Genomic DNA, 26,373 nt, shown 5'->3' with positions numbered 1-26,373 from the left:
TGATGCAGTCGAGCGAAGGTTGCATCGCTGCTTAAGCCCTGGCGCGTTTAAGGCACATTTATACGTAGGCTTATCGTGGATCAGCTGCCAGGCGTTCCTGATACATCATCTGGTGTGTGCTTGTTATGTTGTTATATTATTTAGTAGTATTTGACAGAGGTGTAAGGTCCCCTGGTGGTCTAGTGGTTAAGATGCAGCGCTCCCACCGCTGCGACCCGGGTTCGATTCCCGGTCAGGGAACCATCCCCAGCCACTCTTAGTGCCGGTCCCAAGCCCGGATAAATTGGGGAGGGTTGCGTTAGGAAGGGCATCCAGCGTAAAACATGTGCCAAATCAAACGTGCGGAGGATCCGCTGTGGCGACCCCTAACGGGAGAAGCCGAAAAGAAACTACTACTATTTGACAGAGGTGTAAAGAGTACCTGAAAATCATACTTGAGAAAAAGTTATAGATACCTTACAGCAAAACTTATTCTATTTCAAGTTAAAAGTCACCAATTTCAATTATGACCTAAGTAAAAATCTTAGAGATTTGAACAGGAGTTCATTTTACTTGTATTGAACGTGGGCTCAAAGATGCACTAGTCTTAAACACTAAGAAACCTTTTATTGAAAAGCCAAAATCAGTTGATATGGGAGATTTAATTTCTTAAAAAATAATCTAATACACCTTAACCAAAACAACACAACACAATGAAACAAAGATCAAACAAGTCAGTAAAAATAAATTTAAACAAAATAGTAAAGAAATCTTTCAAAAATGTACCTGCAGTTAACAAATAAAATTACAGTATCATGTTACAAAGTAGATGAATCACTAGTATTCAATGGACAAATAGAATTAAAGTAAATATCGCCTCTTCTGCAGAATAAATAATCTATAGCAGATAAAGCTGACGTGCAAATTATAATATTATAATTGCTAACTGTCATTGTGAAATTAATATAGTGGAGTGAAAAGTGCATATATTGAATCATTAATGTATTTAAGTAGAGAGTAAATGTTTCTTATATTTTTGAAAGTCGGTAAAACTAGAAAGTAGTAGAAATAAATAAATTACTTAAGTACAGAAACAAATAGTGTCATTATAAATCCTTGGCATTTTAAACACGTCAAAAAACATATAAGATTCGTAATATTTGACCTCCTACACTTATTTACATCCTACTTGTAATTAAGGTAAACCAAATGAAACTATATCACTGAAGGTCCTTTTTTCTCTAGACATGTTTTTTTTACTTCAATGAAGTATAAGTACAGTATTTTAAAACTCCTAGAAGCACCGAGACACGATGTAAGTTATGCTCTTGAAAATCAACATTGCCACGCTCCTCCTACAGATTTATAGGCACTCACGGAGGTTCCTGAGTCAGTATTCATAAACACAACTTCAAAGAGAAGTCGACCCCACCATCACGGATCCTCTACTTGTAAATGAAATGCCAATCCACCGAGTTTATAGACAATCAAATATATTAGAACGAACATAATTTTACTATGTTGCATTAATATTTTATTGAGCATTGTATATTATGACATTGAGTCGAACCATTTTTTTTTTTTTACCTCATGATGCACACTTTATATCTTAAAGTGGCTGTCTGCTTTTATTGCTGTCACTGGGAAGTTTGTGGAGAGAAGGCTTATGTCAGGAAGTTATTGAGTGTCTTCATGTCACATCTATGAGGATTTGTTGGACATGAAGGTATTTTTGGCAAACCAACACGAGTCCTTGCAAACACCCGTTTTGTGATTCTGTGTGTGTGGCTGAGTGGGTACAAAAAAAACCCTTTACTTTTAAAGTTTATTTAACATTTTATTACTTTCGGTTCATGTACAGAATAAAGAATGCAACTTTTGTACTTTACAGATGTATGTTTTACCTGGACAGAGGCATGTAGTATATCTTTATAGCTGTACTAAAGGAATTAATTTCATTCATTTCAAGTCATAAAAGAAGATATAAAAGATGTGCCTTATAGAAGGTCTCTACAGTGTGCACGTCAATTACAGGTAGCAAACTTGCGTTATCTTTCATTTAGTTTTGTTAAGGATTTTAGTAGCATTAACAATAGTTTAACAAAAACTTACTTAATAATTTTTTTTTTTATCCATATGTGTGTTTGGGGGGCACAGATGTTGAGGTCTTTGCAGGGACATTTGACTTGTCCTCAAATGAAATGTATATTTCTGGTTATATATTTTTTTGTAAGTAAGTAATACATGATTAAATAAATAAGCCAAGAAAGAAAGAAAGAAAGAAAGAAAGAAAGAAAGAAAGAAAGAAACAAACAAACAAACAAACAAACAAACAAACAAACAAACAAAGTAACAAAGAAAGAAAGAAACTTACATTTACGTGTACATTGCAATAATTCATCTCATCTAATAATTATGTCAATAAACGTTCCTTACAACAATAGCAAGACCACTGTGTGTGTGTGTGTGTGAGTGTGTGTGTGTGTGTGTGTGTGTTTGTGTGTGTTGTGCATGTGTGTATATCAAATGCCTCTTTACCCACATGCTTCATACGTGAGCGCGTGTCTGGATCCCCAAAAAAGCCCACAGCTCTTGTCAGGGTATCTGTAGCAATCTGCCGTCTCTCTCGGGGGAAGTGAGACATGAGATTGATGTCTAGAAGCGGGAAATGACACCTTTAGCTGGCTTTGCCGTTTGAAACCTTTTCAAACTCAAGTGATCTCCTTCATTTTCGCCCTCTGAGGGATTTGCTTGAAACAGCCTCAAAGGCCAATAAACAGAATGAGTTTTGAGTATTTTATTTTTTGCCTTTGGAAAACTGCAAATTTCCTCTTAAATGCTAAAACTCGCTAGAGCGAGCATCTGTTTCTCTGCTGTAACACAAAGGGTTATGAAGCTGGAGTTGCCTTGGGGATATCATAAGCACTTTTGAAGCAAAGTACCTGAGATTCAGTGCGAAATCAATACCTACAACAAAACTGTCACTTTTATCATTTGTCAGCTTGCAGATTTGTTTTTTTGGAAAAACAGAAACTTCAGACAAGTTACGATTTCTTCCTAAGAACCTATATGCTTTTTTAAATATTTTTTTAACATTTGCCACACATCTATCCTGATTTACCCAGTTTATTAACACATATCTATTTTTTTTTCCACTGTGGCATCAAGACTCACCTCGTGCCACTTTAGGTCATTCTATGGCACTTGGCCACACCACTTTCCCCAAACAATCAGCTGCAATGATATAATATGACTTTACAGCCTGGGAACAAGATGTTAGAGAAAAATAAAACACCCTGCACTCTTTGAGTCAGGCCACTCTGTCCTTTTTTGGGGGTGACAAATCTGAGGTTTTCATCGACTTTTTCCTTCTGTAAGAGGAGGGAGAAAAACAAAAAGAGAGAAAGAGAGAGAGAGAGAGAGAGAGAGAGAGAGAGAGAGAGAGAGAGAGAGAGAGAGAGAGAGAGAAAAAACGTAAGAGAAAGAGAGAGATGGGGTGTGAAAGGGCCACCTCTACATTCTTCATTAAACTCGGCCACTCTTTGAGCTGTGAACCCTTGAGCTGTGAAGTCCATTTGAGTCCACACCAGGAGCTGTAAGGCCCTAATTGTCTCTAATTGATAGGGAGGTGTGGAGGCCCATTCTGTGAGTGCAGGCTCGGAGGGAGCGAGCGAGGGAGAGGGAGAAGGATTAAGAGTGTGAAGGAGGATGGGTGAGAGCGGTTGCAGGCCTCAGTAGTAATGACTCATTAAGTTTTCCTGGTTTTGTGTTGCATGGCTCATTATAGCCTATAGAGGCCGGAGAACAAAGCAAGCTGGAGGTAGGAGGTGAGTTTAAATAGTTGGAACTCAACAGTGGAGCACAAAGCCAGGACAAAGAGCTGAATGGGACTTAGAACAGATGCAATAAAGGTGGCAGATGCTACTTTGCACTTTTTTGTGTAGAGAAAATGATTTCAAATGGTGGCTGCTTTCTCATTCATGTAGTGATAAAATGAAGGGGGGGGGGATGTAGTGATTTTAACTTACGTTTAATGATTGTATAATCTTCACTTATAACCTAGCGCTAATTAAATGCAATAGCTATCGAAGTGGAATTAATACGAGCACTCTCAAAATTTGATAAATGATGCATAAGCTTGCCTGCTTTTTAGTGTTTGGAGAGCCATTTGATAAACTTATGTGCATGTTCAAGAGAAATAGCAAAACTTTTAATTATAAAACATAAAATGTATTTGAGTAGTGTCCTAGAGCATTCACATTATAAAAAGCCACATTCATACTCATGGAATAGTTGAAATATTCCCCAAGTGACTGGTTTAAGGAAGTTGCATCAGCCAAATTTCCCAAAGACTATTTGTAAAAAAAAAAAAAAAGATTTAATTGAGTTCTCTATTTTTAATAATATTTACTATCCTACTCCTGTCAATCAAAGAATGCAATTTTTTTTTTTAAATAGACTTCATATCATTGTTTTTTATAATAGGTACAGTAACAGCTACATATATATACATTTATTTATTTATTTATATATGTGTAGGGAAAAAAATATATAGATTTTTGATTAAACTCATAGTCAATCTTTTTTTCTATTCCCAGGCTTTATTTATTTTATTATCAGTAATGACAAATAGATTCTGAGAGCTATAAGGTGTACTATAAAGTATTTAAGACATGCAGTATGTGCATACCTCTGTCTAGCACCCCCAGCAAATTCCCTGAAAGGTGCGAGTCAGTAAACATATCATTTGCAATCCTGTATCCCTTTCCTGCATTTCATCTTTTTGATGGAATGAAATTGTAGACAGACACGCCCCCTGGCCTCTTAGTCAGCTTTCAGTCGAGGAAGGGAAAGAATGAGTGAACGAGTGAAAGGTGCAGAGAGAGAGAGAGAGAGAGAGAGAGAGAGAGAGAGAGAGAGAGAGAGAGAGAGAGAGAGAGAGAGAGAGACGGAATGGCCCTGGCTCGGCTGATCCATAACAGTCATTGCCTGTTACATACATTTCAGGATCCATTCGGGCTCTGGAGATAATCGAGCTGGCCGACAGTTTCCCCCCGCAGCCCAAAGGATTTATGATAGCACTGTCAAGAAAATGAGCCGGAATGACACAGTAGCTGACTTTAGCTGCAAATAATGTGATAGGCCGTACAGTGGTTGTGCAGCAGCTGCTGTCATCGCAGGTAATAGGCTATAAAGAAGGCTGATAGCAATACCTGTCATTGCTTAATGGCTGACTTCACTGAAGAGCTTTTGTGGCCTTTAACATGAAGATAATAGAAGATACAACAAATTTTACAGCTTCCCGCCTTGCATTCATAATTTATCGGCAGGCAGCAACTGCACAACAAGGACAACAGCGGTTGGATTCGCGTTGGGGAAGGAGTTCGATGGGTCACTCTGACAGGAGAATTGATGAGTTGCTGGGCAGAAAATGATAGAGCTTCTTGTTCACAATTGCTCTTCAAGAACAAGGATGACAGCAGGAGCAAATAGAAACCTCAGCAGATTTTATTTTTTTTCCTGTGATTCATTTTTACAATGAAAGTAACTTGAGAAGGGTGATCTTCCATCTGTGTCTGTCTGTCATACTTTACAAATAAATTTGGGTAATTTGTATATGATACAGGTGCAGACAGGTACAGTTACAAGTGCAGACACAGGTATAGTTACCGGTGCAGAAACGGCTACAGTTACAGGTGCAGACAGGTACAGTTACAGGCGCAGACACAGGTATAGTTATCGGTGCAGAAACGGCTACAGTTACAGGTGCAGACAGGTACAGTTACAGGTGCAGACAGGTACAGTTACAGGCGCAGACACAGGTATAGTTATCGGTGCAGAAACGGCTACAGTTACAGGTGCAGACAGGTACAGTTACAGGTGCAGACAGGTACAGTTACAGGCGCAGACACAGGTATAGTTATCGGTGCAGAAACGGCTACAGTTACAGGTGCAGACAGGTACAGTTACAGGTGCAGACAGGTACAGTTACAGGCGCAGACACAGGTATAGTTACCGGTGCAGAAACGGCTACAGTTACAAGTGCAGACAGGTACAGTTACAGGTGCAGACACAGGTATAGTTACCGGTGCAGAAATGGCTAAACTTACAGGTGCAGACAGGTACAGTTACAGGTGCAGACACAGGTATAGTTATCGGTGCAGAAACGGCTACAGTTACAGGTGCAGACAGGTACAGTTACAGGTGCAGACAGGTACAGTTACAGGCGCAGACACAGGTATAGTTATCGGTGCAGAAACGGCTACAGTTACAGGTGCAGACAGGTACAGTTACAGGTGCAGACAGGTACAGTTACAGGCGCAGACACAGGTATTGTTACCGGTGCAGAAACGGCTACAGTTACAAGTGCAGACAGGTACAGTTACAGGTGCAGACACAGGTATAGTTACCGGTGCAGAAATGGCTAAACTTACAGGTGCAGACAGGTACAGTTACAGGTGCAGACAGGTACAGTTAAAGGTACAGTTAGAGGTGTAGATACAGGTACAATTACAGGTGCAGACACAGGTAGAATTGCATGGACAGATTAAAGTATTGATACATGTACAGGTACAGATACAGTTACAGGGACGAGTACAGGCATAGATACATATATGGGTATTAGTACAAATACAGATACAGGTTCCAAATAGGTTACATTAATTCAGGATGCACACATCTAATCTGCAATATATATATTATATATATGCGTTTTTTTTTATAGTGTGAGCATCGTCACAAACCAAATTTACAGAAATACATAGACTGAGAATATAATTTTTTTTAAGTGACAAATATATCCCTACATATTTATCCCAGATTTTATGGAAACCACATGAAATCTATCTGATCTGGTAAAATCAAATTGAAAATGAACACTTTTTTTCTACTTTAATCTAATACTTATCATTATAATATAATATGATCTAATGTAAACAATACAGCCTCAAATTGAATATAATTTATCAAAATGAGTTAAATCTAAGTTAAAGTTTCTACTGATATAAACGTTGTATCTGATGTAATACATTTGACTAACCACACTCTATACTAAGGTAATTCTTTTGTAGTCTATTTTAATCAAATTTAATATTTAGAAAATTTTCAATAATTTATGTAATTTAAACAATACCCAGTGTAGTCTAAGACCTCTCATCTAGTCTTCAATTAGATTAGATTTGGTTTACTATATTATATATCAACTGAATCAACATCAAATTGAATGTAATCGTATCAAAACTAAACAATAAAAAAAATAAACATTGTTTTGTCTAATATAAAGTCAACCACCTCTAATAATATTTAATAAAATCTAATCTAGTCCAATTTACTGTAATGTAAAAGAGTTAAAATGGAATTTAATAGAATATATCTTATATAGAATATTCACTGAAATGTGTAAAAAAAAACAACAACAACCTTGAAGTGCTGTTGTATGAAGTGCTGCAAGACCTGCAATTTTGTCTTCAATAAAAGACAGGAGAAAAAACTGGACATATGTCCTCACCCTCACTTTATAATCCACACCTTTCCTCTAACCCTGTGTGTGTTCATGTGCCTTTCTATAACAGGGCAGCCTCATATATCACCATCCTTCATTAAAAGTGCTAGCAGCCACAGCGTGGCTACATAAACACAGAGGTCTAGGCCATGCTCTCTTTCTCACCTCTCACTAGAGAACTTCAAAGTAACTCCACACACATGGCTCTCTGATGAATGTTCCCATCTGCCCACCTGATGTATGTCTCCATCGACCCCAGGCCCCACCCCCCCAGGTTGGCCCGAACAGCCCCAGCCCATTCGCAACCTCTGCTGAGAGCAGCCATTTGTTAGCGGTTAGCACTAGCTTGCATCTGGAGCCCCCACCCTGTCATAATTCTGCATGCAAGCCCATCAATCCTTTTAACACAACACTTGGGCAAAGTCGTCCTGCAACACGTTACTAATGCTGCCTATTATTATCTCTATTTAACATAACGCTGTGCAAGGAGAGCTCTGGAAGTGGATTGTTTGGTCACATGTTCGTATTAGAATTGAGAGCCAATTTATGAACAGAACGGTTTTAGCCATGAAGTGGTTAGCGTTGGGATAATGAATAGGAGGTTGAAGAGGAGAGACTATTTAATTTCACTTAGACAGATAAAAATGCACAGAAATCCATTAGGCATTTATTTCGGAAAACATAATATTTTTTCACGGAACACCTGATTTGTTTTATATTCTTTTTATCATTTACATTCACCTGCTCATTTGTTCATTTATTCAACCAGCTTAACAAAATAAAATAATCATATGTATTGTGAGATGCCTTAAAAGGTCCCCTGGTGGTCTAGTGGTTAAGATGCAGCGCTCCCACCGCTGCGACCCGGGCTCGATTCCCGGTCAGGGAACCATCCCCAGCCACTCTTAGTGCCGGTCCCAAGCCCGGATAAATTGTTGAGGGCAGCGTAAAACATGTGCCAAATCAAACGTGCGGAGGATCCGCTGTGAAGCCGAAAAGAAATCCATCCATTGTGAGATGCCTTAAAGTTTGCCATTTTGTGCATTCTGGGATGATTTACTGCTCAAGGTGGGTAGAAAGAGTGATCATTTGAGTTACTGTCAATTCTGTACTAACAACCATGCAATTTGAAAAGTTTACTTTAAGGATCACTTTTTTACATTCTGTTTGATGTGAAAACTTGAACCGAAGCTCTCAGTTCGGAATTGAAATTGAAATTGCAGTTTCCTAAAATATAAATGCAAAAATAAAAACATAAATGTCAGACTTGTTACATCTTTAATACAATATTCCAACAAACAAAAATCCAGAGAAAAAAAAGATATATACAGTGAGGAAAAATAAGTCTTTGAACACACTGCTATTTGGCAAGTTCCCCATCTTAGAAATCATGGAGGGGTCTGAAATTGTCATCTTAGGTGCATGTCCACTGTGAGGGACATAATCTAAAAGAAAAAATCCAGAAATCACAATATATGATTTTTAACTATTTATTTGTATGATACAGCTGCAAATAAGTATTTGAACACCTGTCTATCAGCTAGAATTGTGACCCTCAAAGACCTGTTAGTCTGCCTTTAAAATGTCCACCTCCACTACATTTATTATCCTAAATTAGATGCACCTGTTTGAGGTTGTTAGCTGCATAAAGACACCTGTCCACCCCATACAATCAGTAAGAATCCAACTACTAACATGGCCAAGACCAAAGAGCTGTCCAAAGACACTAAAAACAAAATTGTACACCATTTGGACCACCATTTCCAAGGTTACTGCTTAAACCAGCACATGTCCAGGCACGTCTTAAGTTTGCCAATGACCATTTGGATGATCCAGAGGAGGATGGGAGAAAGTCATGTGGTCAGATAAGACCAAAATAGAACTTATGGTTTATAATTCCACTAAACGTGTTTGGAGGAAGAAGATTGATGAGTACCATCCCAAAAACACCATCTCTACAGTGAAGCATGGGGGTGGTGGCATCATGCTTTCGGGGTGTTTTTTTGCACATGGGACAGGGCGACTGCACTGTATTAAGGAGAGGATGACCGGGGCCATGTATTGTGAGATTTTGGGGAACAACCTCCTTCCCTCAGTTAGAGCATTGAAGATGGGTCGAGGCTGGGTCTTCCAACATGACAATGACCCGAAGCACACAGCCAGGATAACCAAGGAGTGGCTCTGTAAGAAGCATATCAAGGTTCTGGCGTGGCCTAGCCAGTCTCCAGACCTAAACCCAAAAGAGAATCTTTGGAGGGAGCTCAAACTCCGTGTTTCTCAGTGACAGGCCAGAAACCTGACTAATCTAGAGAAGATCTGTGTGGAGGAGTGGGCCAAAATCCCTCCTGCAGTGTGTGCAAACCTGGTGAAAAACTACAGGAAACGTTTGACCTCAGTAATTGCAAACAAAGGCTACTGTACCAAATATTACCATTGACTTTCTCAGGTGTTCAAATACTTATTTGCAGCTGTATCATACAAATATATAGTTAAGAAATCATACATTGTGATTTCTGGATTTTTTTTATTTTTAGATTATGTCTCTAACAGTGGACATGCACCTACGATGACAATTTCAGACCCCTCCATGATTTCTAAGTGGGAGAACTTGCAAAATAGCAGGGTGTTCAAATACTTATTTTCCACACTAATATATATATATATATATATATATATATATATATATATATATATATATATATATATATATATATATATATATATATATATATATATATATATATATATATTATTTAACTTCCAGAGCTTGACTGAATAAGTCTGAAAACAAACCCAACTAAAACAATTCACCTTTTATGTTGAATATAGTGCATCAAGTCTTTAAGAATAAGTTTCAATTAAATTCTCACATATAGACTATGAAATTGTATCTTACACCTTTTCTGTCCTGTAGTTTCTTCAGGGTTGTTGTTGTCCTTTTGGTAGCTTCCCTGATAAGTTTCCTCCTCATCCTTTCATAAACTTTGGGGAGGTTGTCCTGGTCTTTGCACTGTCTTAGTGGTCCCACATTTGCTCCACTTATTGATGATGTTTTTTTTTGTTCCATGGTACATTTAGTGCCTTAGATGTTCTTTTTATATCCCTCTTCTGATTGGAACCTTTCAACAATGAAGTCTAGCAGTTTCTTTGGCAACTCTTTGTGGCCCACGGCTTTTAATCCACTTGCACAATGTGCGATTTTGGCCACGATTTGGTTATTTCTGACAAATTTTGAAAATCCTAAAAGATTCCTATAATCCAATGCTAGTATCTGTTGTCTTTGATCACTGGATTGACATGTTCATGACAGCCAATTAATGAAGCCAATTAATCAGACTCTTTCTTGCAGAGTGACTTCTCCTACAACGATCATCAAATCAGAACCACTAGGAGTGCCGAACCTGATGATGCAATGAACGCGACAACTTCAAAGCACCTCGAGGAAAATGTTGAAACGAGTCAGGTGGAAGCAAGAAGAGAAACCTACTGAGTTATGGAGGGAAAAGGAATGTTTGTATGGTTTTTTTTTTTCATTATTATCAAGAAAGGTCATTAACAAAATTACCATTAAAACTACCATTAGTGAGAAAACCTGGGTCTAACGCTGTGTCACAGATTGATGTAAAACCTCTTTTTCTTGTGTACATCAGGTTTTGACTGTTGTACGGTTTGACATCATGACAATTGAGATATAACAGTGTGACATGTGGATCTTGTTCGTATCGCATGTTTAAAAGGACTAATAAAAATCACAAACTGTGAGCCCAGCATTAGATGAATGCAACCTTAAACATTCAAGCAAAAACTACACCATCTGGTTTTAATTAGAATCACTTGAATTGATGGCAGGTGTATGCAATTTAACTACAGGCCTTATTTTGAATGGGACTGGTTAACAGTTTAAGCCCCATTATGAAAGGGTCTGCAGAATTATGCAATCAGGGTGTGTTTTTTAAACGTCCCCGATATTGTTTTTTTTTCATCTTTGGATTTTTTTTTTAGCAACTTTATAAGGGAGCAACTTTATAAGGGTGTGTAGACATTTTCCACGGTATGTATGATTATGCTTGAAGACTCTATTAGCAGTTTCTGTCTCTTAAAGATTAAATGAAACCTACACCATTAAATCTAAGCCTCATACATCTTTTGATATCCAGGCTCTCATGATTCCTCTTAAATTCAATTGAACAATGCTTGAAGTAGTTGTATATTTTACAGCCTGCTTTTGGGGGAACATGCTGTGGTATAGAAACATTTTATATCTATACACTGTGTGCATTACTAAATTCTCAATATGAATATGGCTCATTGAAAAGAGCAGGTGAAGAAGTTGTGTAGTTTATTAAAAAAACTTGATACAATGCTGTGTCATGTCACTGCAGGCGTGTTGTTTAAAAATAAATCATAAAAAGTCCCAAAAGGCTGCACTTTTATACCTACATGTATCACATTACTGCAGTTTGAAAAGTACTGTGTGTTTATGCATGATAATAAATGTGGACAATTAAAGCCTTTTTGGGGGTTGATTGAAGTACATTGGACAAAATTGACATTTTTTTTAAGCTACAGTAATTAAGCTTGGCTCCTGCCATTAACTGGACATTGTCCCGGCACTACACTGATGCTTTATCAGGCTGTGCAACATCACCTCTAAATTGCTTTGTCAATAAACTCGCCGGGCTTGACTTGACTTCGACATCTTTGTGCTGACTGACGGCGCAGGAGATGGCTGATAATTCAAAGAAATTGGAAGTGTGAAATCTTTAAGGGCCACTTCTTAGCAGTGCCAAATACCAGGGTATCTCTCCATCAGCACGTTGCTCTCACAAGACCTGGCATTGTTAATGGTCGCCTGTCTGTCCGTCAAGCCGCTGCTTCTGCTGGGATTTATCCCCTGTTTGCCTCCTTATCTCTGCTGGCTGGTGGGGCCTGGAGGCAACAACAGGTTTTGTGTGTGCGTGAGTGTGTATGAGTGTGTTTATATGTGTGCACATGAGAGAAATTGGATTGAGAGGTAGCAGGCTACAATCTTCACTTCACTCGCACATTTTTTTTTGGCTTTCAGATTTTGTATGTGCAGTGCTCTCCTGGTGGTGATGCTGCTTCACTTTGCTTTGCTTCAACTTCATTCAATTAAATTCAATAATAACTGCAATAATGTACATATATTCTAAAAGTATAAATGACAATCCATCTTTGCAGTGCTAATTATTGGCCAATTGAAAGAGTTTTAGAATAATAAAACTCTAATGTGTGCTGTGAACGGAAAATAATGAACTTTGATGTGGTAACAGCATCTACCCCAGCTCTTCTTTGATTCTTTTCCTTTACCACCCTGTACCAAAAAGTTTATTTTTTTTAATTTGTTGTCCTAAGCCTTGTTTTGACAGATTACAAATCAAATTTAGGCAATGTGAATCAAAATCAATTAAACAATGCGAGTTAAACAATTCTGGAAAGTATATAATTTTATGCACACAATAAAAAAAATTAAAGATTTTAGTCCAGGACTCCCTGGTTCCCATCAGCCACTTCACCCTCACATGTCAGGTCACATGATCTTTGAACCTGAATCATATCTTCTAATTAGCACGTTTATAATTCTCACCTTTCAGAACACTCTTTTTCTCACATTTGTCCTTTTACAGATGTTGATCGTTTTGCTTATGATCTTGTTTGTTTTTTATATTTGCACATCATTTAAAATGATCTATATCTGCCTTTGCCATTGTTAACATGGGTATATTCAAACTTTTTTTTTTTTTTTTTTTTTTTGAGCAAATAATTGTTTGATTATTTTATAATCAGTTTTTAATTTCCAGGTATAAGTATATGTATATGTTTAATATACTATAAGCGGACTATAAGCCGCTACTTTTTCCTACGTTTTGAACCCCGCGGCTTAAACAACGAAGTGGCTAATTTATAATTTTTTCCTGGGTTTTTCCCGGTTTCACAAACTTCAAGCCAAAAAACTGAGCCCCATAACATGAGACCAATGAAACCAACAAAACGCACTTCACCTGTGTTCTTCCATCGGGTGACTTTTAAACGCACGACAATGCCAAAAAATAAACTTGACTTGACTTGAATTTGACGTGATAAACTCCCGAGAGAAATAGTTGTGGAAGGAGGAAGACAGTGAACAATGACTTTCTTGGTCAGCTACTGTTTAGATACAAGCCGTTGTAGCGCGTTGAGTCTGCGTGAAGGGAGAGCTCGCTAACTCCAGTTGCAACAGAAAACATATAAGCACAGACAGGTTTCCAAAACTCGTGCTTTTTTATTTTTCTTGGCAACAGCATTACGGTTTAGACAAAGAAACTTAGAAATTAACATCAGAAAAGAATAAGGACATAATCCTCGTTTTGAACACACACAGTAATAGCGGAAGAAAGCAGTGGCATGCTATTCCCAAAATACCGCTCTGCTCCTAAAGGAAGCGCAACATATTTCACCTGTTACACCGTGTGTAACGTGTCTTTCGTTAAAGCCTGTGTAAAGTAAATTAGTGTAGTGCGGCTTATAAACAGGTGCGGCTTATTTATGTTAAAAATAAAAATATTTGTAAAATTCAGTGGGTGCAGCTTATATATGGGTGCGTTTTATAGTGCAGAAATTATGGTATAAAATTGGCAAAAACAAATGGCAAGGAATAGTGACATATTACTTAACATTAAGCATTAACATAACATTATCCATGTTTTAGTATCCTTACATTGAATTCTTGTCAGGTTTTGGGTTGATTAAAAAATTCGAATGCTGACATACAGTATAAAGCTCTGCATGGAAGAACCAGTATTTGTCTAAATCCATGACACTCCAAAACATTCAATTCAAATTTATTTGTACATTCTTTTAAATCAGCTTTACAGAGATAGATATTATAAAGTTGTCTGAAAGAATGAATACGTTTGTTCTTTATCATTTTCAATTTATATATAATGAGCAAGCCAGTGGCAACTGTGGCAAGGAGAACCTCCCTGAGATGCTATGAGGAATAAACCTCGAGGAACAAAGGAACCCGTCCTCATCCCGGTGGCACCAAATGTCCATTCATTACTGTTCCATCATTGTTGAGGTGTGCAGTTCAGTGCAAGGTCACCTTTGCTCTTCTCAGTCAGGTTTTCTTGCTGTTCTTCAAATTTATTTCTGGTTCATGGGTGACAGGGCATTTTTTTAACCTTTATTTCACTAATTGTAATTTTAATAGTATTGTTGATATTTATGCTTATTTTGTTCTGTTGTGTATTTAAATTATTGTGTTTTCAGCTTTAGAATCTACTTTTAAAGGCACTTAAAAAAAAGTGATTTATTATTATTATTATTATTATTATTATTATTATTATTATTATTATTATTATTATTATTATTACTGTGCAATCCTTTTGTTGTTCCTGCATGTATTGCTAAGTTAGTGTATGTGTCTAAATGACCCTGTAAATGCTAATTAACCTCATTAGCATGGCTTCTGTCAAATTAACTGCTGTGTTGAGAAAGCAAGCAGTGTTCATACGAAGATAAAAGTAAAACCTAGCAGGGGATACGTGCGAGCAATCAAGCAGAACTGCATTTTTCTTCCGAAATCCTGAGCGTGGAAGCATTTTTTTATAACAAATAATTAAACTTTGATTACAAGTCAGGAATATTTTACTTCAGCATGGCCTTTTTGCTTTGATATGCATATAATTTCTCTGTGATATAAAACTTTCTGGAGCATATGTTTTGAACAGTGTGGAATTTCATCCGTTTTCTCTTTGATTTATTTAAAAAAAAAAATTTCTTGCTGTAATCAAAGACATAAAAGTGACCAAATTTCACTTCAAATCAAAACTGATGATGTGGAAAAAGGTGTCAACAATAAAGAAGTGAACAAACTGCCTTTTCAGTGATGTGTTAACGCTGTGTGTTGACTGTTGTTTAGGGAAGTCCCAGCTGCATCAGGTTTCTGCATCATAGCTCGGTTTGTCACTCTGCTGAATCCCATCCCAGGTAAAATATTCTCGCAGGTAATGGTGGTGGAGAAAAGTGCACTACGTTTGCTCGTTCGAGAGGAAGCCAGTCTCTTAAAGCCAGTCCTCATGCTCAGAGCTGCCATGTGAGTGATGAGCTGCTCGGCACACACTACACTTCACTCAGCCCTCACACTGTCAGTCACCATGCCAACACCATACACCATCCAGCATGCACACTGCACACTGCAGCCAGTCCTCACTCGCTCCAGCTAATGGAAACTGGAACCAAAGGATGTGGGAGAGATGGAGAGAAAACACATGGAAGAAAAGCGGATAGTAGAACAGAAAGAAAATGGGATGTGGGAGAAAGAGAGAGAGAGAGGGGGGGGGGGGGGGGGGGGGTTGAGGGGGAAAAATGGCTACACATCTGTTAATCCAAAGTAGCTTAGTTTAAATACACTGTATTCTGTTTGTGTAGATTAGAGATGCTAAGAGAAAAAGACAACTCTTGTGTGTGTGTGTGTGTGTGTGTGTGTGTGTGTGTGTGTGAGAGAGAGAGAGACAGAAAGAGAGACAGAAACAGCAGTAGCAGTAAAAAATATAGGATATGAAAATATAAAGACAGCGGAATAAAGAGACGGACGATGTAAGAATAAGATTATGTAAAAAAAAAAAAAGAAAAAGAAAAAAGAGGTCCACTAAGAGAAAGAGAGAGAGAAAGAGAAACAGGAACATAAAGAATGAGGGGGAGTGAGACAAAGTGAGAGAGAGAGGAATGACATTTAAAGTGTGTGAAAAAGAGAAGAGTGAGAAATATATAAGGAGTATTGAAAAAGTAAGAACAAATGTAAAATTATGGATGGAAATATATAAAGAGGAAGAGAGCGATATAGAGACAAGTGGGGGAAGGAGAAATATATATATACAGTGAGGAAAATAAGTATTTGAACACCCTGCTATTTTGCAAGTTCTCCCACTTAGAAATCATGGAGGGGTCTGAAATTGTCATCGTAGGTGCATGTCCACTGTGAGAGACATAATCTAAAAAAAAAAAATCCAGAAATCACAATGTATCATTTTTTAACTATTTATTTGTATGATACAGCTGCAAATAAGTATTTGAACACCTGAGAAAGTCAATGTTAATATTTGGTACAGTAGCCTTTGTTTGCAATTACAGAGGTCAAACGTTTCCTGTAGTTTTTCACCAGGTTTGCACACACTGCAGGAGGGATTTTAGCCCACTCCTCCACACAGATCTTCTCTAGCTCAGTCAGGTTTCTGGCCTGTCACTGAGAAACACGGAGTTTGAGCTCCCTCCAAGGATTCTCTATTGGGTTTAGGTCTGGAGACTGGCTAGGCCACGCCCGAACCTTGATATGCTTCTTACAGAGCCACTCCTTGGTTATCCTGGCTGTGTGCTTCGGGTCATTGTCATGTTGGAAGACCCAGCCTCGACCCATCTTTAATGCTCTAACTGAGGGAAGGAGGTTGTTCCCCAAAATCTCGCAATACATAGCCCCGGTCATCCTCTCCTTAATACAGTGCAGTCGCCCTGTCCCATGTGCAGAAAAACACCCCCAAAGCATGATGCTACCACCCCCATGCTTCACAGTAGGGATGGTGTTCTTGGGTTGGTACTCATCATTCTTCTTCCTCCAAACACGTTTAGTGGAATTATGAACCAAAAGTTCTATTTTGGTCTCATCTGACCACATGACCTTCTCCCATGACTCCTCTGGATCATCCAAATGGTCATTGGCAAACTTAAGACGTGCCTGGACATGTGCTGGTTTAAGCAGGGGAACCTTCCGTGCCATGCATGATTTCAAACCATTACGTCTTAGTGTATTACCAACAGTAACCTTGGAAACGGTGGTCCCAGCTCTTTTCAGTTCATTGACCAGCTCCTCCCGTGTAGTTCTGGGCTGATTTCTCACCTTCCATAGGATCATTGAGACCCCACGAGGTGAGATCTTGCATGGAGCCCCAGTCCGATAGAGATTGACAGTCATGTTTAGCTTCTTCCATTTTCTAATGATTGCTCCAACAGTGGACCTTTTTTCACCAAGCTGCTTGGCAATTTCCCCGTAGCCCTTTCCAGCCTTTTGGAGGTGTACAATTTTGTCTCTAGTGTCTTTGGACAGCTCTTTGGTCTTGGCCATGTTAGTAGTTGGATTCTTACTGATTGTATGGGGTGGACAGGTGTCTTTATGCAGCTAACGACCTCAAACAGGTGCATCTAATTTAGGATAATAAATGTAGTGGAGGTGGACATTTTAAAGGCAGACTAACAGGTCTTTGAGGGTCAGAATTCTAGCTGATAGACAGGTGTTCAAATACTTATTTGCAGCTGTATCATACAAATAAATAGTTTAAAAATCATACATTGTGATTTCTGTATATTTTTTTTTAGATTATGTCTCTCACAGTGGACATGCACCTATGATGACAATTTCAGACCCCTCCATGATTTCTAAGTGGGAGAACTTGCAAAATAGCAGGGTGTTCAAATACTTATTTTCCTCACTATATATATGTGTATATATGTGTATGTGAGAGAGAGATAGAGAGAAAGAGAGAGAGAGACAGAGAAAGAGAGAGAGAGAGAGAGAGATTGTTCCATATTTAGCTACAGCTATGTTTAAAAATCTCGACTAGTGCTCACTGTCACAGGAAGTAAGTTCCCTGGCCTACACATCTCAAGCTGTTCAAATACCCATTAGGATATTTTGTTTCCTATACGCACTGACAGTAATGAAAAAAAAAAAAAAGAAGAAAAAAATAAAAAGAAAATCTAGCTAGAGGAGGCGGGGGCATGTGAGAAACAATGGAAGTTTATCAAGAAACTTTTTGTGGTATTTAATGATCCTTGTATGCAGAGGGGAAGACCACAGAGCGCCTTGCCACTGCCAAATACCTAACTTAATTTCCTGCTCAATTGCTGTTTTATAGTGCATAGTACAGTGATACCAGCTAGTAATATAAAAAACAGATTGCGTGTGCAGCCGAGTGGAGCAGACTGTATCGAGGCTGTGGAGGACCTGCAGTCTTTAGGGAGGAGTGGATGCGGGTGGAGGGTTGGGTGGGGGGGTAGTATTGGTGGATGTGCCGGTGGGCTCCACTAAACCAACACCGCCTGGCACTGCTGTCTTCCCTGACTGGCAGCAGCTGGTAGGGATGAACAGAGAGGAAAAGCTGGAAACTCCAAAGCAAGTGGGTGATGAAGGTTGTGCCAGAAAAGCTGACTTAAAATAGTAAAGATTTGATTACACTCTAGGGGCATAAGTAATTGCCAGATGTCTCTGACTTTTCGAATCACTGTCTCACTTTTCACAGCTATTAGTCCATTTACAGAGTATGGTTTAGAATAAAATAATTACTTCTTGGCTGTTTTTTCTTTTTATTTTGAATTTTATTTTAATTTTTTTGGTTTTGTTTGCTTTAATGGTACTGGAAATAATTAAAACTGTGTATATATATATATATATATATATATATATATATATATATATATATATATATAAATAAAACCCCAGCCAGTGATTTTAAATTAAATTAATTAAATTATTTATTGGTTATCTGTAGATATACAGACACGCATAGCTTCTTTCTGTAACTCCTATAACTTTCTCTTGGGCCCGGGTTACATCATGACATTATCTTAATACAAGTCTTGCAAGTGTTCCTGATTTAGAGAGAATAACATTGCACTCGTTTGTCATGTATGTCGGCATACAGATGTTTCATTTTAACAAATCTAATTAATTTGTGTGGCAGTATACTTGTTTTCGTTGTACAGGCCCGGCCTCCCGTCAGTATGAAAACGGCTCCAGACTGTCTTCCTTTCAGTTATCCTGCACTCCTACACTATCCTCTCAGGAATGAGAGGCAGGCGTACACATATGTGCTGTGAAGCCACTTGAGAGAACATGTTTGAACTGAGACAGGTTGTCAGCGCAGCCCACCTTCATACCATAGACCATGGACATAGATTCAGATACAAATAATCTTTCCAGAGATGCGATTCATTTCCGTGTGATATGAATCATTAATATGAGTGGAAATTTATTGGTTAAAATAAGCAAATGTCAATGGCACAGTTTGTAATTTTGATATAATAATTCAATAATCCCTTAAACAAATCCACTGCTATATTAGGGGGTCACTCTGATTTTTAACAACATGCAACATGTTAAACAACATGCATGCTATTTTGTATTATAAATAGTTTGATTTTAGCATTTCCTCATGACATTTTATTGCAGACTGTTGATTTAGGCATATGAGGTTAACATAATTATGGGGAATAAAATACAAAGCTGTGTAAATGCTGAAACAAATCATCACACAATATGTGTGTGTGTGTGTGTGTGTGTGTGTGTGTGTGTGTGTGTGTGTGTGTGTGTGGATGTAGGGGGTGGGCACTGAAGCATTCATTTCCACAAGCCATTCCAAGAGTTACATGTAAATCATTCATGGTTAAAGAACATCCTGTTATTCTGTTATTAAGGAAAGAAATGTTTTTCTTACCTTCATAGTCAATACTAACACATAAAACCACACGGCTGTCAGTTTAAAGTGTCTCTCGTTGTCAGGAGTGCCCTTTTTCCACACAAATGTCTTACGCTACACTTTAACCAAACATGCAGTATTACAGAAAAGTCATGGATGTATATTTTTATAATTCGCATGCTGCTCCAAACCTTGACACAATGCCATTTCCTTCTCGTGCTCTTACCAGATTTACATTTGCGTTGACTAATGTCCTGTTAGAAGCCAGTGAACTTCCATAACAACTGTGTTTGGGTTTCAGTAAAGGCCACTGCCAAGAACCGCATAGTAAAATAAGACATGGATGAAATACAGTTGTCAGAGGACTTTACTTCGCAGACGAAGATATGGTGCGTTTAAGCATTTTCTTTGACAAATACACCCAGTCATGCAGCTTATCACCGAGATCAGCGCTGTATGGTTCTCATGACTCTTCTTCTATCCTGTGTGAAAGGCTCTAGTGGGAAGTGTAGATGTGTGAGAGCAATAGGATTGAAGATTGTGCTTGTATATTAGGGTCTTTATTACTTAGGAAAATTGTTCAGTGTGTGGTTTTTTTTATGTGTCCACTTCTCTATCATCCAGCACAGCATCTAGCCTCATTCCCTCACAGTTCTAGAGTCGATCCTGAGCGCACACTGTCTGTGTTTTACATGATCTCTCTTTGTCCAGGTAAATTTTTTTGTAGGGATCTTTGGTCCCATTTCACCATTTTAGATTGATTGTGGATTTTAAGTTGCCATCATAAATAGACTGTGTGGATGCATTGTGGCGCATGGCACACTTTGAGCGACTGACATCCCGTTCATCCACAATGGCCCCAACCAGGATAAAGCCATTACTGAAAATGAACCACATGTCCTGTAGGATTAATCTCCTGGAAAGGATCATGGAATATTATACAGGAGGGGTTTTTACTCCTTTCTCGCTGATCTTGTCTGGGAATTGGCTTCCCAAATACCTCAAATTTTTCGTTGTATTATTATTGTTTTTGGCACTGTTTATCCATGCCATTTTTTTACCCTGATGTCATGTTATTACTTCCAGGATTTTTAGGGATGAAGGGCAGCCATTGTTAGTATAAAAGACAGAGGAGAAGCTGGACACCATGTTCTCTTTCCTTGTCACCTTCCACTAGTTTATTGCCCTCTGTGGTTATATTTGGAAACTAATAATTTTTTTTAACCACAAGAGTTGACATTTACTCTTGTAAACACTGGATCCACTACCAAATAAAGATTAAAAAAACATCTCGGTGCTCCGAGCCAGGCATTGATTTGTTTAATTTGGTTTTCCAAATGACTCAAAATTGCCTTCTTCAAGTAATAAGTCGATATTCAAGGGTGTTTCTTGGCCATCGCTTAAGAAGTGCTTTTGTAAATGTTTTAAAATGAACACAGTAGCACTTTGAGCATTTGCCTGTCCATTTACTCAGGCCAATCCCTGCGAACTCGTTTAGCAGTACCCAATTCTCTTCAAACAAATCCTCCACAACATTTATATATTTCCCCTACAATGTTAGTTTTCTACATTGTAGGCAATTCAAAAAAATAATAAAAATCGAGCATGAGGTTCAAGTAAAAGGTTAACACTATGCACTGTTTTGCTTTTTCTCATGGGCTGAACCACCCACTTAGCTTAAGGTCATGAGCTGAGGCGAATGCCGCCCAGAAGGGGCTGCCCACAAACTCACACTCCCCATGATTAGACATCATTCTGGCCTACAGCACATACCAATGCACTTGCCAAGTCAAATAACACATTTAGCGAATTGGAAGTGAGATTTAAGTGGGTCAGTACAATGAAGCCACCGCTTCTTTTTACTTCTTGATTATTTTGTGTGTGAGAGATTGTAAAAAAAGGCTCTTGTTGGAAAAGTTAATTTTCTTTTTTTTTCCTTGCAAATTATTTGGAAACAGGTTAATTGTGAACTAAAGACTCCTCCCCTTCAGAAAAGACAGAAAGACAGCCATGTTATATAGCGTATTCACCACAGACTTCTTTCACCTCATTTCTTTCTTACGCTTTCTCTCTCTCTCTCTCTCTCTCTCTCTCTCTCTCTCTCTCTCTCTCTCTCTCTCTCTCTCTTTCAAACACTCTGCCTCTGTCTTTATATGTGGCTAAGAACCACTTGCGAGGAATTCTATGGTCAAATATGGCCCTTGATGTGACAGCTTTTGATTTCGGGACCCCACTTTTCTTCTCCTCTTCACTTTTCCAGCTCTTTATAGATTATTTCAAAAGAAGAGTGTAATAAGTTTATTGATCGTGAATCCTTTCACATTTTTTTTCTTTGCCTCACTACCATATTATATACAGTTATATAGCAATAATCAGCTGGTGAATGACTGAGTTTTCTGAAGTTTTTATTTTATTTTATTTTTTTACTTTTGTCAACAGGTATTTTCTGTCAAATAGCTCATTATTACTGCCTTATCATGATCATTCTTTATTTTCACCTTCACTGCAAACAGAAACAAACAAACAAACCAAAAAAAAAAAATATATATATATATTTTTTTTTGGTTTGTTTGTTTGTATATATAAATAATATATATATATATATATATATATATATATATATATATATATATATATATATATATATATATAAATAATGTGGTCTGTTAATTATTATTATTATTATAATAATAATAATAATAATAATAATAATAATAATAATAATAATAATAATAACAGTCCACTATTACCTTAAAAATAAATAAAAACATTTAGTATATCATAATCTTTATAGTCTTTAGTATATTAGAAAATATATTTGTTTACTCATTTAGATAAGTATCTTAGTCTGTAAGCTTTCAAAGATTTAGAAACAAATAATGATTTGTGAATAAATAACATTGATGATACAGAATGATTATTGTGACATTCCATGAAACAGTGCTCATAATATACACTCTTCTTCACTGATTAATCATCTGCTATGCAATTCTGTGTCGGTCACAGAGATAAAAAAAAAAAATAATAATAATCAATTTGTACATGGTGGAATGCTTTGTTGTTGTTTTTTTCCTTTCAGTGCTAAAACACATAGCAGCACTAAGGCCTTGGCGACCAGCACCTAATGATGAGCTAATTAATCTTTGGGCTTCCGATGGCATAAGCATGTTGGGTTCATACATCCTGGATGACTGACATGTTTGTGATGCCAACCCCCTCATTTATTTCAGAGACAGAGAGCTAATGAATCACATTCAGCAGTCCAGACAAAATTACATTTGTTTACGTCACGAGGTTTATCACAGGTACGCTACAGCACATACAGTGGATATCTATACACCTTAATGAAATTGCAAGTTTCTACATATATATAACAGGTCACACTTGCTGCATCTTTAATGTGATCTTCAACAAACAAACATTTTGAGAGAAAAATAAATATTTAAACATTGGCAACATTTTTAAATACAAAAAACTTCCACGGGTTTACTGCATAAGTCTGTACACCCCTCCCAACTAATCATTTGTTGAAGCACCTTTTACCTTTATGACAGCATCAAGTCTTTGTGAATACAGCTCTATTAGCTTCACACATCTAGATTTTGGAATTTTAACCCACCCAAAAATTCCTTCAAATTGTAAGGAAATCAAATGTTCTATAGAATTGCGGTCTGGGCTCTGGCTGGACTATTCCAGGACTTGCCAAGGTTATACTGGATAGCATATACAGTAACTGTAATAAATTTGATCAGCCACACCTTGAAGTTATGGAAAAGAGTAGTGGAAGCCAGGCTGAGAAAAAAAGTGACCATTTGTGAGCAACAGTATGGTTTCATGCCAAGGAAGAGCACTACAGATGCATTATTTGCTTTGAGAATGTTGATGGAGAAGTATAGAGAAGGTCAGAAGGAGTTGCGTTGTGTGTTTGTTGAATTTTAGAAAGCGTATGACAGAGTGCCAAGAGAGGAGTTGTGGTATTGTATAAGGAAGTCAGGTGTGTCAGAAAAGTATGTGAGGGTGGTGCAGGACATGTATTAGTTCAGTGTGACAGTAGTGAAGTGTGCAGTAGGAACGACAGACTGGTTTAAGGTGGAGTTTGGGTTTCATCAAGGATCGGCTCTAAGCCCTTTCCTGTTTGCAGTGGTGATGAACAGGTTGATGGACGAGGTCAGACAGGAGTCTCCATGGACTATGATGTTTGGGGATGATATTGTGGTTTGTGGTGAGTAGGGAGAAGGTGGAGAAGAGCCTGGAGAGGTGGAGATACCCGCAGGAGAGAAGGGAAATGAAAGCAGTAGGTGTAAGACAGAGTACATGTGTGTGAATGAGAGGGAGGGAAGTGGAGTGGTGCAGTTGCAGGGAGAAAAGGTGGTGAAGGTGGATGAGTTTAGGTACCTAGGGTCAACAGTGCAAAGTAATTAAGAGTGTGTTAGAGAAGTGAAGAAAAGAGTGCATGCAGGGTGGAGTGGGTGGAGAAGAGTGACAGGGGTGATTTGTGATAGTAGGGTATCTGCAAGAGTGAAAGGGAAAGTTTATAGGACTGTGATAAGACAGTGATGTTGTATGGTTTGGAGACAGTGGCATTGAGTAAAAGACAGGAGGTGGAGCTGGAGGTAGGAGAGCTGAATATGTTGAGGTTTTCGTTGAAAGTAACGAGGATGGACAGGATTAGAAACAAGTTTATTAGAGGGACAGCACATGTAGGACGTTTTGGAGACAAGGTGAGGGAGGCGAGATTGAGATGGTTTAAACATGTGCAGAGGAGGGACATGGGGTATATCAGTAGGAGAATGCTGAGGATGGAGCCACCAGGAAGGAGGAAAAGAGGAAGGCCAAAGAGGCAGTTCATTGATGTGGTTCGGGAAGACATGCAGATAATTGGTTTGAAAGAGGCAGATGTAGAGGACAGAGTAGTATGGAGATGGATGATCCGCTGTGGTGACCCCTAATGGGAGAAGCCAAAAGAAGATAAGGATATACAGTAACTGTAATGAATTATGATTATAAATGAATAATTTTTAATAATAGCATATCCCAGAGTTATTCTTTCCTCTTGTAGTACAGCAATTGACCAATCATTACATTATTTGATTAATAAAGACAGCATCCTTTTAATAAACTTAAAGCTACAGTACATTTATTAGTTAGTTCTTTTAACCACTCAGAGTGTTATTGATTTAAATTGTTAAAGCTTGTTAAAATTGTTAACACAAAACAAATATTAATTAATTGATTGATAAATACAGACAGCATAATTTTTTATCCATTTATAGTTACATTAATTAAGCTGGAGACTTTAGAGCAGAGACTCTGCACCAACACTGGAGACTCCGTCCATAAATAAATGAATCAATCTCTTTAGACAAAACGATTCAAGCTGATACTACTGTAGGATACTACCATGTAAAAAAAAAAAAACTTAGGCCAGTCCAAAATCCTAAATAACTGTCTGAGTAAATGCTCACAAATTGAGGACACAGGACAAGGGACTCATGTGATGAATTAGTAGCCAATACCAGAGGTTAATCGTAAGAGAGGCTACAAGCTGCAGAACTATGGCATTAGTTTAACAGCTAATATATGTTTCAATTGGAAGATGTGGAGGCTGTGCACCGGCTCCGGCATGTTGAGGGAGAAAAATCAGGAGGCCAGGATCAGGCTGATGCTTACACAGACCAGCTGGTTCTGCCTGTCCTGGCAGTACTCCAGTCCTTCATCTACTGCCTCTCTGTCTCTTTCTCTCTCTCTCACAGCCTCTCATTCTAGGTCTGACCCTGATTTAATTGCAGTGTATTTCTTTGAGCCAAAATAGACAAAGATTGGAAGAGGGGAAAAAAGGAAAAAAAAAAGAAAGACTCCTCACTGTTCTTAAAAAGTTCAGATGACTTCGAAAAGGAAGGGCTGCACATGTCTTAAATTATTTTCTCTAGTTCTGATGTAGACATTTATATGCCAGTGTGACATTTATGTGAAAAGTGAATTCAACACTTCCGCATTTCCATATAAGGCAATAAAAAATTTTTTTAGTTTAATGTTTTTTCTTGCTTTTCTTTTCACACGAGGTAAAACGACATGTTCGTGATGTGCAACTTCGCATTATAGCATTTATACCTTACATCCTCAGGGATTAAACTAAACTAATTGACCCACAGATCAACCGCAATTAAATTACTCTCTGCGCTCCTTGTCCTCTTTGCAGGATTACACTCGTATTTCTGATAGTGCACCATGGATTAGCAGGCGCATGTGGACATGCGTATGGGACGCACTAATGAGATTACAGTCCTATTAAGTTTACTTGCTTTTTGTATCACTTGGTGTTCCCTTGTCCAAATCTGCCAAGGTTAGTAGCGTGACGGTTATTATTGAGATTCTCCACACTCTAATTTGTGATGTTGATCAGCATAGTGTTCTACTAAGTGC

General features: G+C 38.0%; 1 long non-coding RNA gene across 1 annotated transcript in view; it reads left to right on the top strand.

The window, feature by feature from the left end:
• LOC310718705 overlaps positions 1-12,970 on the top strand; it is a 65,624-nt gene extending 52,654 nt beyond the window's left edge. Inside the window, exon 3 of the long non-coding RNA XR_014531236.1 lies at positions 10,830-12,970. This is a non-coding gene — a long non-coding RNA (uncharacterized lncRNA). The remainder of the gene's footprint in view (positions 1-10,829) is intronic.
• Positions 12,971-26,373: the final 13,403 nt, after the last annotated feature.

The sequence above is a fragment of the Silurus aristotelis genome, assembly GCF_946808225.1.
Source record: "Silurus aristotelis genome assembly, chromosome: 23".
In the NCBI taxonomy this organism is placed as follows: Eukaryota; Metazoa; Chordata; class Actinopteri; order Siluriformes; family Siluridae; genus Silurus; species Silurus aristotelis.
Note: the sequence above shows the minus strand (reverse complement) of the source record. Positions and strands in the feature narration are given on the sequence as shown.